Raw genomic sequence first — 16,153 nt, forward strand, 5'->3', positions numbered from 1 at the left:
ACCACACTGGGGAGAGAGACACACACATCTGCAGCACTGCTTTGCCACTTGTGAAGCTTTCCCCTGCCCTCACCCCCAACTGTAGGTGGGGACCAGGGCTTAAACCGGAATCCTCCCGCACTGTAATTAATGTGTGCCACTGCCTGCCCCCAGTGCTCTTATCTTTCTCTCTCTCTTCTCTCTTTCTCTTTGGAGGAAATGTTGATTTATAGGATTTTTTGTTGTCACTAGGGTATATTTCCATTTTCTCGAGGTAAGTATCAGTACATCTCACCCTCAACCAAACCATCCTCTTGTTTTTGCCACAGGGACTCAAGTCCCCAACCTCCTCTTAGTAATTTTTCCTTCCTCTTCTGAGGTTTTTGTATCTCTATCTGAAAAAGTCAGTCAGGAGTAGAGAAGTCTGGCAATGATGAGGGGGAAAAAAAAAAGAAATCAACTCCAAAGTGCCCTCTGTTATTAGCAAAACAAAACAGCCTGAGCATGGCTATAGTTAAGGGAAGTATATAAAAATAACAAAAAACAAGGGGGCTGAGCGGTAGCGCAGCGGGTTAAGCGCACATGGCGAAAAGTGCAAGAGCCACTGTAAGGATCCCGGTTCGAGCCCCCGGCTCCCCATCTGAAGGAGATCGATTCGCATCTTTTTCTCCTCCTCTCTCAATTTCTCTCTGTCCTATCCAACAATAACAACAGCTATGACAACAATAACAACTACAACAAGTGCAACAACAAGGGCAACAAAATGGGAAAAATGGCCTCTAGGAGCAGTGGATTCGTAGTGCAGGCACCGAGCCCCAGAAATAATCCTGGAGGGAAAAAAAAAATTTTAAATGCTGAATAGCAACAGCAAAGAAGACACTCTACTAGGCAGTGTGAGGGACAAAGATAGTTTACATATCAGTTCCTACACCAAAAAAAGTTAAATCTAACACTAACAAAAATATTATGAGGTATAGATCTTAAATCTCATGCAGCTCTTTGGGGCAATAAAAATTAGACAAACTCCCCTTCAGATCGACCCTGTTGGTCTTATTAAACTTTAGCCAGTTTTGTTTGATGCAATGGGAAAAAAAATTAGACAAACAAGAACGAGAAGCATGAAAACACATCTACAACAGTGTGCTGAACACTAGAGGGCTACCACGAATACCATCAGAAAAGAAGCATCAGGATGGTGTGAAGTAGCGTAGTGCCTCATTAGGGACAAGTCTTCTAAAAATAGAAAAAAGTTGTAAAGGCAGAATAGTGATGGTCTATATAAAAGGAGGGAAGATATGAAGTGGACTGGGGCATAGGCTGATGTTTTAGAAGATTAATCTGGCAGGATGCAGGATGCCTTAGAGACTGAAATTACACTTTTCCATTTCCTATTACTTGTGTAAGAGTCTTTAGTCCTTGTCAATGCCATTCTAATGCCACTCTACCTGTTCAACTTTATTTCAGACTAATTCCCAACACTGTCTTAGTTTCTCTGGTTTTAAAACCCTATTCAAGGGACGGGGTGGTGGCACACCACGCTGAGCACACACATTATTATGCTCAATTACTAAGCACAGTATTTACTCGGTTCAAGCTCCCAGCCCCTACCTGTGAGGGAAGTTTCATGAGCAGTGAAGCAAGGCTGCAGATACCTCTCTCTGTCTCTCCCTCCTCTCACAACGTTTATCTGTCCTATCAAATAAAATTAAAATAAAAAGAAAAAAAAAACCGGTTGCTGGATCACTGAATTCATCATGGAGGCACAGTGCCCCAGCAATAACCCTGGTGACAAACAAACAAACAAATGAACCAACACCCTACTCAAGCTTCTCCAAGACAGGAATTATCATTTTTACACAGGCTTCTTCAGGGGCCGGGTGATGGAGCACTCAGTAGAGTGCATACATTATCATGCCCAGACCTGGGTTCAAACCACTAGTCTCCTACATGCAGGGGGAAAGCTTCACGAATAGTAATCTGTACCACAGGTGTTTCTCTCTTTTCTTTTCTTATATCCCCCTTCCTTCTCAATCTCTTTCTGATCTGTCTAAAGAAAGAAAAGAAAGAGGGGGTTGGTTGGTAGGGCAGCAGGTTAAGCACCACAGTGTGAAGCTCAAGGACCGGTACAAGGATCCCAGTTCGAGCCCCCAGCTCCCCATCTGTGGGGGTGTCATTTCACAAGCGGTGAAGCAGGTCTGCAGGTGTCTATCTTTCTCTCCCTGTCTTCCCCTCCTCTCTCAATTTCTCTGTCCTATACAACAACAGCAGCAGCAGCAACAACAAAGAAAAAAGATGGCCTCCAGGAGCAGTGGATTCATAGAAGGAAGGAAAGAAAGAAGGATGAAAAGAAGGAGGGGGGAGAACAGCTTCTTCAACTACTCTAGTCTTGCGGTTTTCAATAAGGTACTTCTCTCTGGTTCCCACATCTCAAGAAGGTTGTTGTAAATTGAAGAGAGGTGGCTGCTCCCCCCCCCCCCACACACACACACTAGGATGAATAGAGTGTGCTACAGGGACTTAGTGGGTAGACGGGATGCATTGGATCGACCTTCTCGTGGTGCATCCCGTGGAAACTGGGAATTTCATTGGGGAAACTGACGATCCTTCCTAGCCGACTGAATCCACATGGATCCCAGTCACTTTCAAAGCCAGCAACAAGCAGCTCCTGACAGCTTTCAACCTGACACTGTTGACTGGCTACAGAAGAAGGGCAAACGCGAGAAGTGGGTAGAGGCCGGAAATGAAAAATACATTGTAATGCATGGTACAGACCCACACAATGCCACTGTGGGAGTTCACAATGATCTTGCCATCACTGTTTTGTTCAGATAAAGACTCACTAGGCATTTATATACAAGGCATCACAAAACACACAGAGATATTCAAGACATTTTAAGCTTATATTCGGACAGAGAAAAGGATAATTAAATGGTTATAGATAACTAGTTGTGATAGAGAGTAAACTTTAGTGTTTTGTATAAATCTATGTTAATTGTGAGAGTACTTATCAGAGACTGTAGCTACAACATGCCAACTCTAACAGTTGAAAGCTATTTTAATTGAATCTGTTGTTTAGTTGACTAATAGAAGACTGAGCCCATGAGTGAACTTCATTAAAGATCAGTGAAACATCAGTCATTTCTCAATACAGGAAAGTAATCCAAAACTTAAGGAAATGTGAACACTAAAATATTTAATAATGCTTTCACTCCTAAAAGGGCCCCCAGGCCCTTTTTCATTAAAATATTGGCATATACACTAAATACTCAACATTTCCCTGTAATAGCTGCTCTGTGGTTAGAGATGCAGGTGTGAGATGCGCCATGATTTAAAGGTTCACCAGGACCGTGTGCTGATAAAGGCTGGGCAGCAAACCAAAGAACCATCTATATCAGAGAAAAGGACTTCAGCGGAGGGTGCATCGGCTTATGCACACATGTAGGTATGAAATTATACTCCTGAAATCTCCTAATTTTGCAAATCACCGTTAAATCACAAATAATGAGAATTATAAAAATAAGGTTTCCAATACATTCTATTACCTCCTAGCAAATATAATAGTAGTAATAAAACAGATCAGAACATGCAAAGATCAAGTAAGTTATAATAAAGTAGAATAGTCAAGTAAGTGTTCTTAAATGTTGGGGGTTGGGTGATAGTGCCCCTAGCTGAGCACACACTTTATGCATGAGGATCCGGGCTCAAACTTCCAGTCCACATCTGCAGGGGGACACTTCACGAGTGGTGAAGCAGGTCTACATATGTCTCTCTTTCTCTATTCCTATCTCCCTTTCCTCCTCTCAATTTCTATCTGTCCTATCAAATACAAAAAATAAAAATTGGCTGCCAGGAGCAGTGGATTCATAATGCAGGCACCAAGCTCCACCATAGCCCTGTCTTGGGGGCAGAGGAGAACTGTAAATGTCAAATGTTTACACAAAAGAAATGCTGACAAAAATGTATGATATGCATGCAAAATTGGAACAACACAGTATCTTCAAATACAGAATATTCGAAATTCCTCATAACTAGGTCTCTAGTGACTTAGCCCCTAAGTTTAAGCTGTTCAAGCATAGTCACTTTGGAAGTTTTTTCATTGTAATAAAATGCTAAAAATGAATCTAGTGACTTAGCTCCCAAGTTTAAGTCTGTTCAAGCATAGTCACTTTGGAAGTTTTTTCATTTTAATAAAATGCTAAAAATGAATCTAGAATTGAGATAGAATCTTATTATAGTTTCATCAGAAACAAGTTTACAGAAGTATTTCTGTAAATCCTTGAGTCAAATAAAGTTCATTTATTTTTATTGCTACTAGGGTTATTACTGGGGCTTGATGCCTAGACAATGAATCTACCACCCCAAGCAGCCTTTTTTCCTTCTATTTGATAGAAACAGTGAAATTGAGAGGGAAGGGAGGGATAGGAGAGGAAGAGAGAGGGAAAGAGAAAGAGAGGGAGAGAGGGCTAATAGCAGTATGCTTCATTATATGAAGTTTCCCCTCCATGGGTAGGGGTCAAAGGGCTTGAAACCAGGTCCATGCACATGTAATATGTGCACTCTACTGGGTGTGCCATCGCCAGCCCCATGAGTCAAATACTCTTATTGAAGAAATTCAGCATTTATTCATCTGTCTCTTATCTTTTTTTTTTTTTGTAGAGTCAGGCCCTTACACACGCATGATCTCACTACTCTGGGCCACTTTTTCACTCAGACAAGGAGGCAGTGACAAAGAGAGAAAGAGAACTTGAGAGAGAGAGCAAAGGAGAGATGCCCCAGCATGGAGTTTCCTCCCTCTACAGCACTCACCATGTAGCGCTGGGGATCTAACCTGGGTGATGATATACTGCTCTGGTTCATCAGCATTTAAAACAACACTTTTTTTTTTAAATCCTGCCCTGTAAACTTTCCTGTCAACTGTCTCACCAAATAATATAGAATTCTATTTTGCTGCTCTGGTACTTTCTAGACTAATTATTTATCTAAGACAGATAGATATTAAACATTGATTACATGATTAACTATCAACATAATCTCCACTGACTATGTACGTGAGATCCCTCATTATTCTCTATACTCCTGATCCTTTGAATATTCTTCACAGCACGCATCACCACGTGGTGTATTAGCTATGTGGTCACTTATCTGTTTGTTGTCTCTGCCTTCACTACAGTGTTTGCTCATCACCACAGCCCAAACACTTAGACCAGTACTTGGTACAAAACAGCTGTTTAAGAAATGCATCTCCGATGAATAACTCCAACAATTCTAACAGCATTAACAGAAAGTATACACTTATACTCTACACACTTAAAAATGATACAGAACCTAATCATTAGAAAAGAACTTATTAGAGAAACATTTACCTCTGGTGACAAAATGTTTTCAGTATTGTTTCAACTTAAGAGCACAGGGGAGGAAAATTAATTTTTCCTCTACCCTTTTAGGTTCTTGACTGAGACACCCCCTGTAACAAAGGACAGAACAACAGAAGAAAAACAAATTTAATTTCATACATAAGGGACCCCTAAAGATGTGAGATCCACTGGCAAGTCAGACCATGTGGTTTATATGTTATCCTAAGCTAAGGAACCCGGCAGGGACCTAGGACTTCAAAGGGAAGGAGAATAATTCAGAGGTTGAAAAGATGTTAAGATGAGCAAATGTTTCCTAATTATTGATTAGCCCCTGCCCCACCTGGAAGTTCCATGACCAGTAGTACCATGGGGGCCCTCCCGGGATGGTGAAGTGGTGCTGTTAGGTCTTTCATTCTCTTTCTATTGGAAATAAAAAGAATGAAAAAGTGGGTCCAAGAGAGGCAGAATCAAGTGTGTGGGAGGCCCCAACAACCCCCCCACACACACACACAAACACACACTAATTTGGTAACCATAGAAAATGAATTTATGAAGGAATTTATCACTGGTAGGGAAACTAGTTAGAAATTCTTTAAGGTGGCAGGTATGGTTTAAAGTTGACCTAGAAGCCACAAAATCTGATAGGGAAGGGATGTTAAGATACCACACAGTCAAGCCTCACAGGATACCTGTGGCAAGTATCAAACCTGGGTGACAGAAATAATGGTAACATAAGAGAAGTAAAGGGGGTCAGGAGACAGTGCACCCAGAAGAGTGCAGACTTTACTATGCTGAAAGACCCAGGTTCAGGTCCCTGGTCACCATGTGGGAGTATCAAGCAAAGGAAAAGTTACGCAAGAGGTGGTGTCTTTCATTCTCTGTATCTAACACAGGAATTTCATTTCCTTGTGTGTCCTAGACACACTGGTGTCCATTTTAACCTTTAAATTATATCTCATTGTCATATAATCATACAATATTCCGAACCACAACCTCAGATAACTCAAACCCACCGAAAGTATTCACTGTCTGCCTTTTTCCCTCAGGTGGAAAATTTTGGGACTGTGGCTTCCAAGGTGCTTACACTACAGAAATTGAATCAATTAAAAAACTGTAATACTGGGTGGCTGGGCAGTAGCACAGAGGGCTAAGTGCACATGGCGCAAAATGCGAGGATGGGAGTTAAGAGTCCCTATTTGAGATCCTGGCTCCCCACCTGTGGGGGGGGGGGTTGCTTCACAGGTGGTGAAGCAGGTCTGTAGGTGTCTGGCTTTCTCACCCTGTCTCCCCCTCCTCTCTCAATTTCTCTCTGTCCTATCCAACAACAAGGGCAACAAAATGGGAAAAATAGCCTCCAGAAGCAATGGATTTGTAGAGCAGGCATCAAGCCCCAGCAATAACCTTGGAGGCAAAAAAAAAAAAAAATGTAATGCTGTATTATAAAGATGCACAGAGGCATGCACAGGATGCTAAGGAAGCCCCAGAAGTCAGAGACATTTCTGACCAAGCTCCCCAGTAAAATGAAATTTATAGTTGGTCTACTGAAATTAAAAGCTATGAATTATAAATACATTATTTACACATCCTTAAGGATTTTAACTTGGACATATAAATGCACATTCATTCACATATCTATCCATGTAGGGTTAATACCATGCATAATGAGTTAGGATCCTCTTTTTTGAACAATCCATGTTCACAAAGATCCATCATCTCTGATTATCATTAGTTTCCATAAATGGAGAGAGAACTTAAAAGCCCTTCTAGACTAGTACGAATACAGAATCCATTAGATCATCGGCCTTCACTATGAGATAAAGGGTTTGTGCCAGGAAGTAAATTACTGCACTGTTTCCTTCTAAGAGAAAAGTCTTGTCATGGGGGAAAAAAAAAAAAAAAAAAAAACTCAGCTGAACCAAACAGTGAGCTCAATGATAAAATTAACCTACATTTTGGTATGAGTTTCTAATTTCCTTGAGAACTACAAATTGTCTAAAGACTAGTTAAATGACCCATGGACTGGAAGACTGGCAGATACTGTTTTATATTTTTTAAAATTACCTCCCACCAGCCTTATTTCAATTTGATAGCAACATACTTAATAACTCATTTATATTAAAATGTTCCAAGTATTTAACTAATCTTCATAGAAGGAATTTGCCTTCTTTATATTCATGAATCTACATGTCTACTAATGGTTTTATCTAAGCAAGAGTAACTGTTAAAAATCAGATTTGTGTTAGCGCAGTGGGTTAAGTGCAGGTGGTGCAAAGCGCAAGCCCCCGGCTCCTTACCAGCAGGGGAGTCGCTTCACAGGTGGTGAAGCAGGTCTCCAGGTATTTATCTTTTTCTCCTGCTCTCTGTCTTCCCCATCTCTCTCACTTCTCTCTGTCCTATCAACAATGACGACACCAAATAACAACAATAATTACAACAATAAAAAAAACAAGGGCCCATGTTCAGCGGGGAAGCAATTACAGAAGCCAGACCTTCTGCATCTCACAATGACCTTGGATCCATACTACCAGAGGGTTAAAGAATAGGAAAGCTATCAGGGGAGGGGATGGGATACAGAGTTCTGGTGGTGGCAACTGTGTGGAGTTGTACCCCTCTTATCCTATGGTTTAACACTGAATGCTCATAACAGCCTAGTAGTTCTTGCCTACTTTTCCAGGGCACCCTCTTCCTTTAACATTTTAAAGAGTTAAAACACTACATCAACGAAACCTAAGTTAGTATTGAATACTTGCCAAATGAGGACCACAGAAGACACTGTAGATAATAAATACAAGTGTAAGTACAATTAAAATCTTTTTCCCTTGTGCATTTTTTTCTTTCAGTTAACCTAGGTGTGTTCCTCTAGCAACCTATTACATTATTTAAATAAAAACAAAAAACCCTCCTGATTAGCAAATTTGCATCTGGACTCAAAGGAATGATAAATGGACTAGTAACACTTCATAGGAAGCCACAGATTTGACTCCCTTAAGTGTGATGGTGCTCATAATTGGCAAATCCCTTGCAGGAACCCTTGAAGCTAAGCTTATACTGAGCTATTTAAGAGGTATTGTCTCCTGTGGGTCATGTTTTTTTAAGGCAAGCAGCTCCTGTTGATGTGAGCTTTTATCTCCTTGCACCTGAGCTCTCACTCGGAGACATGTCTCCCAGGTGCTACATGAACAGCCCGGCTGCATGGACTGCTGTGAGGACAGCACTACTGATGAGCAACATCTGATGCTGACTTGCTGGCAAGCTGTGGTTCTTTCCCGTGTGATATCCTTCTAAGCCTACAACAGTTTTATGAGTGTGAATGGTTAGCTGAACCCAGGATCTGTTCACTTGCTCAGAAACAAGAGTATAAACTTGAGGAGAAACTATAGATATTTTTTCAACCAGAAAAATATAATGTACATGAGATAAAAATGACAAGGAAATTTACAAAAAGAAGCTAACTCCATATAAACTACTGAGAAATAATAGAAATGTATTAAATCTAAAAGATATATTAACTTGAAGAACTATGAAAACAGATAGTAAAGCGTAAAAAGCACAGACAGGATTTACAGTTTGATGCTAGACAAGTGCAGAGCAAGGCATTCATTATAAGAGCTCCCTTCCTCCAGCACTACCCATTCACCGGGAAGAGCCAGGGAGCTCTGGATCAACATTAAAAGCAGGTAATTTGGAATCAGACAAATTTTGTAACCTGTACCTTGGGAGTGCCAAAAGGTAGAAGAAGAAGAATGGAGATAGCTTTTGTCAGTGATATTGCTGTAAGATAGTTCTAATGTCTTAACTTGACAATCCTAATCAAACTGTCTCCACTAGAATTTGCAGTCTGAGGATAACTGTACAGAACATTCAACGGCATCATACACTCAACCCCAATCTATTTTAATTGCTTCATTCTTCACTATTAGAGACTATTCTAGCTGATAGTACTCTGTTTACTCAACAACTAATGTCAGCATTGAGATCATAAATTTAAAAAAAAATTTTATTTATAAAAAGGAAACACTGGCTAGACTCCCCTCTTGGTCCCTCTTCCCTCTGACAAATATAAATATATAGAGATAGCTTTGATAAAAGCAATCAGGAATGAGAGAGGTAAAATATCTGAAGATGGAGAGATACAAAGAGTCATATGAGGAAATTATGAACATCTACCTCTGTGTAAGTAACATTCTAGATGAAATGGATGGAGTCCTAAAATCATACAACCTACCAAGTTTAGCCCAAATGGAAGTCAATAATTCAAACAGGCCAATCACTTACAGAAATCGAATTAGTAATCAAAAATCTGCCCAAGAATAACAGTCCAGGTCTATATGATTTGACAAATGAATTCTGTAAGACTTTCAAAGACAAACTAACAGCAATTCTCCCTAAACTGTTCCTGAAAACTGAAGAGCAGGAACCACTCCCAAGTACATTCTGAGACTGACATACTAATCCCTAAAGCAGGAAAGGACTCTGGCAAAAAAGAAAACTGTATCTTTGATGAACACTTATGCAAAAATTCTCAACAAGGTCTTGACAAATGAAATTCAAAAACCTATCAAGAGAATAATTCACTAAACCAAGTGTAATTCATCGCTGGGAAGCAGTTCAACATTCCCAAGTCAATCAATGTAATCCACCACATTTAAAAAAAAAAAAAAAAGAGCCACATGGTTATATAAATTGACACAGAAAAAGCATTTGACAAGATCTAACATCCATTTAAGATAAAGATTCTCCAGAAATTGGTAATAAAAGGACAATTTCTTAGCATATAGAATAAACCCACATCTGACATCCTCAACAGGGAAAAACTGAAAGCTTTTCCCCTAAAACTGAGAACTTGACAAGTATGTCCACTGTCATCAGTATTATTCAGCATAGTCCTAGAGGAAATCACCACTGCAACCAGGCAAGAGATAGAAAGGTATACATACTGGAAAGGAAGAACTCAAGCTATCATCATATTTGCTGATGACATGACAATATACCTAGAGAATCCCAAAGACTTCAATAAAAAACTCCTAGAAACAATTAATAAATTCATTAAAGTATCAGGATACAAAATTAACACCCATAGGGAGTTGGAGGGTAGTGCAGTGGGTGAAGCGCACGTGGCAAAAAGCGCAAGGACCCGCGTATGGATCCCGGTTCCAGCCCCAGGCTCCCCACCTGCAGGAGAGTCGCTTCACATGCAGTGAAGCAGGTCTGCAGGTGTCTATCTTTCTCTCCCCCTCTCTGTCTGCCCCTCCTCTCTCCATCTCTCTGTCTTTTCCAACAATCGTTGTTTTTGATGTTGTCGTTGTTGAATAAGACAGAGAGAAATGGAGAGAGGAGGGGCAGACAGAGGGGGAGAGAAAGACACCTGCAGACCTACTTCACCACTTGTGAAGCGACTCCCCTGCAGGTGGGGAGCCGAGGGCTCAAACCGGGATCCTCACGCCAATCCTTGCATTTGTCACCACGTATGCTTAACCTGCTGCTCTACCGCCCAACTCCCATCTGTGACATTTCTATATACAGATGATGAATTAGAGGAAAGGGAACTGAAGAACTTAATCTCATTTGCAAGTGAACCCCAAAAGACAAAATAACTCAGCGTGAATCTTAAAAAGGAGGTGAAAGGTCTTTATAGTGAAAACTACAGGACATTGTTAAAAGAAATAGAGGAGAGCAGAGAAATGGAAGAACATTCCTTGTTTCTGGTCTGGATCAGAAGAATAATTATTAAAATGGCCAATATGCAATTTTTAAAAATTTTTTTTATTTTACCTTTTTAGGATTATTGCTGGGCCTCGAATCCACTGCTCCTGGAGGTTATTTTTTTCCTTTTTGTTGCCCTTGTGGTTATTATTATTGTTGTTATTTATATCATTGTTGTTTGATAGGACAGAGAGAAATGGTGAGGAGGGGAAGACAGAGAGGGGGAGAGAAAGATAGACACCTGCAGACCTGCTTCACCACCTGTGAAGTGACCCCCCCTGTCTTTACTTTTCTGACAGCTGGGGATGTAAACTTCCCATTCATCTCTTTATCCTCACACATTACATTCAACAGGTGGGGAGCCGGGGGCTCGAACCAGGATCCTTACGCTGGTCCCTGTGCTTTGTGCCTTGTGCGCTTAACTCGCTATGTTATCGCCTGACCCCTTTAAATGTAATGTAATAACTATCAAGATCCCGATAACATTATACAACGAAATCTAACAACTTGTCCAAAAATTCATGTGAAACCACAAAAACAAAACAAAACAAAGCACACAAATAGCAAAAGAAGCACTTCAAAGAAAACAGAAAACAGTGGAGGTATTACACTCCCCAACTTGTTTATATTATAAGGCAGTAATAATCAAAACAGTACGGTACTGCTATAAAAATGGACACCAGGACCACTGTAGTAGTCTGAGATAAAGCTGTAGGCCTCTTCTAACAAAATGTTCTTTTTCACTTTAACCAGGGTTTATTATATTGAATAAACTTGTTAATATTGCTTTTATTAAAGAGAAAGAGAGATCATTCATTTGTAGCTACTGGGTCGTTGGAAAAGCCATGCCATATTTTTCTATGTAAAAATGTGTCCTTACTTTTCTATTTATTTATTTATTTATTGGACAGCCATAAATCGAGAGGGAAGGGGAGATAGAGAATGAGAGAGACAGAGAGACACCTGCAGCCCTACTTCACCACTTGTGAAGCTTCCCACCTGCAAATGGGGACCAGGGGCTTGAACCCGGGACCTTGAGCACCGTAATGTGTGCACTTTACCATTTGCAGCACTGCCTGGCTCCATGTCTTTACTTTTCTGACAGCTGGGGATGTAAACTTCCCATTCATCTCTTTATCCTCACACATTACATTCAACAGGTTTATTAAGGGCCAGGGAAATAATATAGCAACAGTGCTTTTCCAAGGTGGATGCCTGAGGTCAGTTTAATCCTTGGAACCATTTTATTCCAGAGCTGAGCAGTGCTCCGGTTCTTCTCATAAATATAAAGCAAAAAAAAAAAAAAAAAAAAAAAATTTAAATTAAGTTTCTCTCTTAAAAAAAAAGTTTATTGCTCATATAACTCAAATGGAATGAAATCCATTTGATTTAAATAGTAAATCTAATTTTGGAGTTTTCAAAATGACTATTTCCAATTAATAAAAAATATTCACAATTCTCATTAGGATAATTTTGTGATTAAATACATACATCCAAAAGAAGGACTGGTTTCTATTTTGTGTGAACTCTTGGAACAAAGCTTGCTTAGTGTAATAATGACTGTCCAGGGACTTCTGGTTCTTCTGATAGAATGCATTTTACCACCTCCTTTGTCACCTGTAGTCATGAGATTCTGTTAGGCCTATGAAACTGCAGTGGAAGTTATATCCAGTACTTTCCGGTCGAAGTCTTCTAAGAGTTCTTATTCTAGGGACTTGGATGAGGCAGAGTGTACACTTGGTAAGCAGCTGGGTTGGAGCTGCAGACCACCACATGGGAGCACCACACAAGAGGGAAGCTTCACAAGCAGTGGAGCAGGACAACGCTGTTTCTTGATTCGCCTCAGCGCCCCCGTCACTGCTATCCTCTCTTGGGGATGGGGGAAGAAAAAGAAAAGTCTGCTGGCATGAAGCCCCTGCAAAACCCTATTAGAAAAAAAAAGTTCTTAGGGGTCGGGTGGTGGCACACCTGTTTAAGCACACACATTACAGTGCATAAGGACCTGAGTTCAAGCCCCTGGTCCTCACCTGCAGGGGGAAAGCTGTGCAAGTTGTGAAGCAGGGCTGCAGGTGTCTGTCTGTCTTTCTCCCTATCACCCCCTTCCCTCTTGATTTCTGGCTGTCTCCAGCTAATAAATAAATAAAGATTACAAAAAAAAGAAAGAAAGAAAGAAAGAAAGAAAAGAAAAAAAGTTTTTGTGCTATTTGCCAACTCCTTTTAGTTGCCCTTAGAACTGTGGAAGCAAATAGAACACAGTTCCCCCAGCTGGTCTTACTGGACATGCACTTTGACTAAAAGAAAAATAAATAAATAAACATTCACTGTTTTATGCCTCTAGGGTGTCAGGGTCTCTTGTTACCACAGCACAACCAGCCATCCCTGATATACTTACTCAGCAGGGGTCTGACTTAACAGTGAGTGCAAATATATATATATAACTAGACCAATTCATCACTCTCTCAACTCACCATCTAAAACTAAGGAACCAAATATGTTTGGAATAAGTGATATCCTTGACATCCAAACTCACGTCATCTGCAATCAGGGAGGGATTTTTCTTTTCTTAACCATAGTACTGCTCAACGAGGGGTTGAAAACCTGGGACCTCAGAGCCTCAGGCATCAGTCTTTTTGCATGACCATTATGCTATTAAAGCTTTATTTTATTTTATTTTACTTTATCGTTACTGCCTAGAACCTCAACATCTATTGAATGTCACCACTCCAATCTTACAAATACTTCAAGAGAATCAGAGATGTGCAACATGCTCTAAGGTTTCTTTTCTTTTTTGCCTCCACAATTATCATCACTGGGGCTCAGTGCAGGCACTATGAATCCACCGGCTGTTTTTTCCATTTCACTGGATAGGAAAGAGAGAGAAACTGAGAGAGGAGGGGAGACAGAGAGAGAGAGAGAGAGAGACAGCAGAGCTGCTTCACTACTTGTGAAGCTTCCCTCCTGCAGGAGGGGACCAGGGGTTCAAACACAGGATGGGTCCTTGACCACTGTGATATGGGCGTTCTACCAGGTGCACCATCAGCCAGCCCAACTTTTAGAATTTTACGCTATCTTATACAGTTGTCCAGAATTAATCATGTTCTGTAGGGATACTTTAAAGTTGCTGTCATTCACATGGCACAATTCCTTTTTTATTCAGGGCCAATGGAAAAATGTTCCCCTAAAGTCTCACTACTAGAAAACAGCCAGCTTGCTCAGGCAGAACAGCTTTGTTTTTATTTTGGAGTAAGAAATACGTCTCAGTGTACTTGGTTTCTCTCGTGTACAGCCCTTTAGTATGTGCCTGCTATCTTCTTCTTCCTCGACTTTGCATTTCTGCTCAGATTTCTCTTGTACCTTTGTTTTCCCTGCTGTACTAGATCAACGTCACTAAGAGGCATCTAATCGCTTTCTTGACTTTGTTGTATATATGGTCCTTTCTTTTTACAATTTCATATTGACCTCTCCTTACCAGTCCCATTACCCAGACATGAACCAGCACATTCACCTGGTGTAAAACGATTAAGTCCTGACACTGACACACTCACAATGTCCATAAGTCTGCAAAACGTTTAAAGGTCATTCTTGTTTATTTAGCGATTTAAGAACAAGAACTTATTAGCCAACTGGATAAGGAAAACTACCATTATGTGGACACTAGGATCTACTAAGCACTTATTTCCCCCCCCCCCTAGTTTTTTAATAGTGACTTAATAATGGCTTACAGATGATAAGGTTACAGGGGCATAGCACACCCACACCCACGAAAGGTCTGTGGCTCCCCCCCACCAACTAGGACTTTATTTTTTTCTTAGCAGAAAGCAGGAGCATTTGCATACACAATTGTGCAAAGATGCTGGTAATACCGGTTGGCCAAGGAGACTGTGTGTGTCCCTTTGTACTTTCTGTACCTCTGCATCTCTTGAATTTTTGTCATGTATCCACTATTGAGAAATCTTAAAAAAAAAAAAAAAAAAAAAAGCCAGGATAGTAACAATGGCAGGCATACTGTACTCCCGGATTCTGCAAACTTTCTTACTCAGCTTTTGAATTCCGAAGCCTGAATGCTTAGATGAGCAAGTTTCAACTTTTAGAGGGGAAGAAGAAGAAGAAAAAAAAAAGCCAGGTCTCTCTTCTCATTTCACCACACGGGGGAGGGGAGGGGTGAGGACGCTGCTGAAAATAAAAAGAATTTCGGGTGATGGTGGCCCGCGGGAAACAATGAGCAGAGTGTGAGATGGTTTCCGGAGTGTTTCCTGAGGACGACAGCGCGCGCGGAGCAAGCTGCGCTGCGGGGCCGCGGTCCACGCCTCGGCCGCCCGCACCAGAGCCGAGGAACTTTGCACAACTCCAGGGCCGCGCCGCGGGGAGGTCGGGTCCGGGTTCGAACCTCCGGCGTGCCTGGGGGAGGGCCCCGCGGGCGCCCCCTGCGGACGGACGGAGGGGCCCAGAGCCGCCCCGCGGAGGGAGCAACGGGACTCGGGCCGCGGCGGCCAGGCCCGCGGGGCTCGCTGGGGCTGGGGAACCGGCCTCCCCGCACGGCGCTCCCGCCGCGGCCGCCGCGGAGGAGGAAGTCGCACTTACCGCGTCGGGCTCCGCAGGCGGCCGGGGGTCGCGGCGGGGCTGGGCGGCCGGGCGCGAGGAGCCGGCGGAGGGGAGGCGGGGAGCTGGAGGCGGCCGGCCGAGGACGGGGATGCTCGGCCCCTCAGGAGCCCCCAACCCCTTCCCGGCAGCCTCACCCCCGCCGCCCGCCGGCCCGGAGCGGGCCACTCCCCCTCCGTCTGGCTGCACCCGGACCGCCGCCGCAAACTCGTCTGAAGCCCCCGAGTGGGGGGGGGGGGCGGGCGCGGGTCCCGGACCCGCGCGCCCTTCAGTCCCGACGCGGCGCGAGCTGCTGCCAGCCCCGCCCCCTGCCGTCAGGCCACGCCTCCACCGTCAGGCCACGCCCCTCGCTCTCCGGGCCGAGTGCCCTGGGGGAGCCGGCTGCAGCTGCAGGGCCGGCAGCTTCCTTCCTGCCTCCACCGCGTCGCGTGTGCAGAGCCCCGGGCTAGGGAGTAGACGGGGACTTGGCTCTGCAAGGGTAGCCCTTTGGGAGGTGTGGGGGGAGGGACGTCAGACTG

The 16,153-nt window shown here is 42.6% G+C and overlaps 1 protein-coding gene across 5 annotated transcripts in view; it reads right to left on the reverse strand.

The window, feature by feature from the left end:
• KLHL5 (kelch like family member 5) overlaps window positions 1-15,757 on the reverse strand; it is a 63,245-nt gene extending 47,488 nt beyond the window's left edge. For 2 of the 5 annotated variants that reach the window (XM_060188210.1, XM_060188206.1), the window contains exons 1-2: window positions 15,618-15,750; window positions 5,343-5,443 (exon numbers count right to left, since the gene is read on the reverse strand). The gene's annotated coding sequence lies outside the window, so the exon portion shown is untranslated. Of the gene's footprint in view, window positions 1-5,342; window positions 5,444-15,617 lie in introns of all 5 variants that reach the window. The other 3 variants (XM_060188207.1, XM_060188211.1, XM_060188208.1) reach the window with 3 other exon arrangements.
• Between the last annotated feature and the right edge of the window lie 396 nt (window positions 15,758-16,153).

The sequence above is a fragment of the Erinaceus europaeus genome, chromosome 3, assembly GCF_950295315.1.
Source record: "Erinaceus europaeus chromosome 3, mEriEur2.1, whole genome shotgun sequence".
Classification (NCBI taxonomy): Eukaryota; Metazoa; Chordata; class Mammalia; order Eulipotyphla; family Erinaceidae; genus Erinaceus; species Erinaceus europaeus.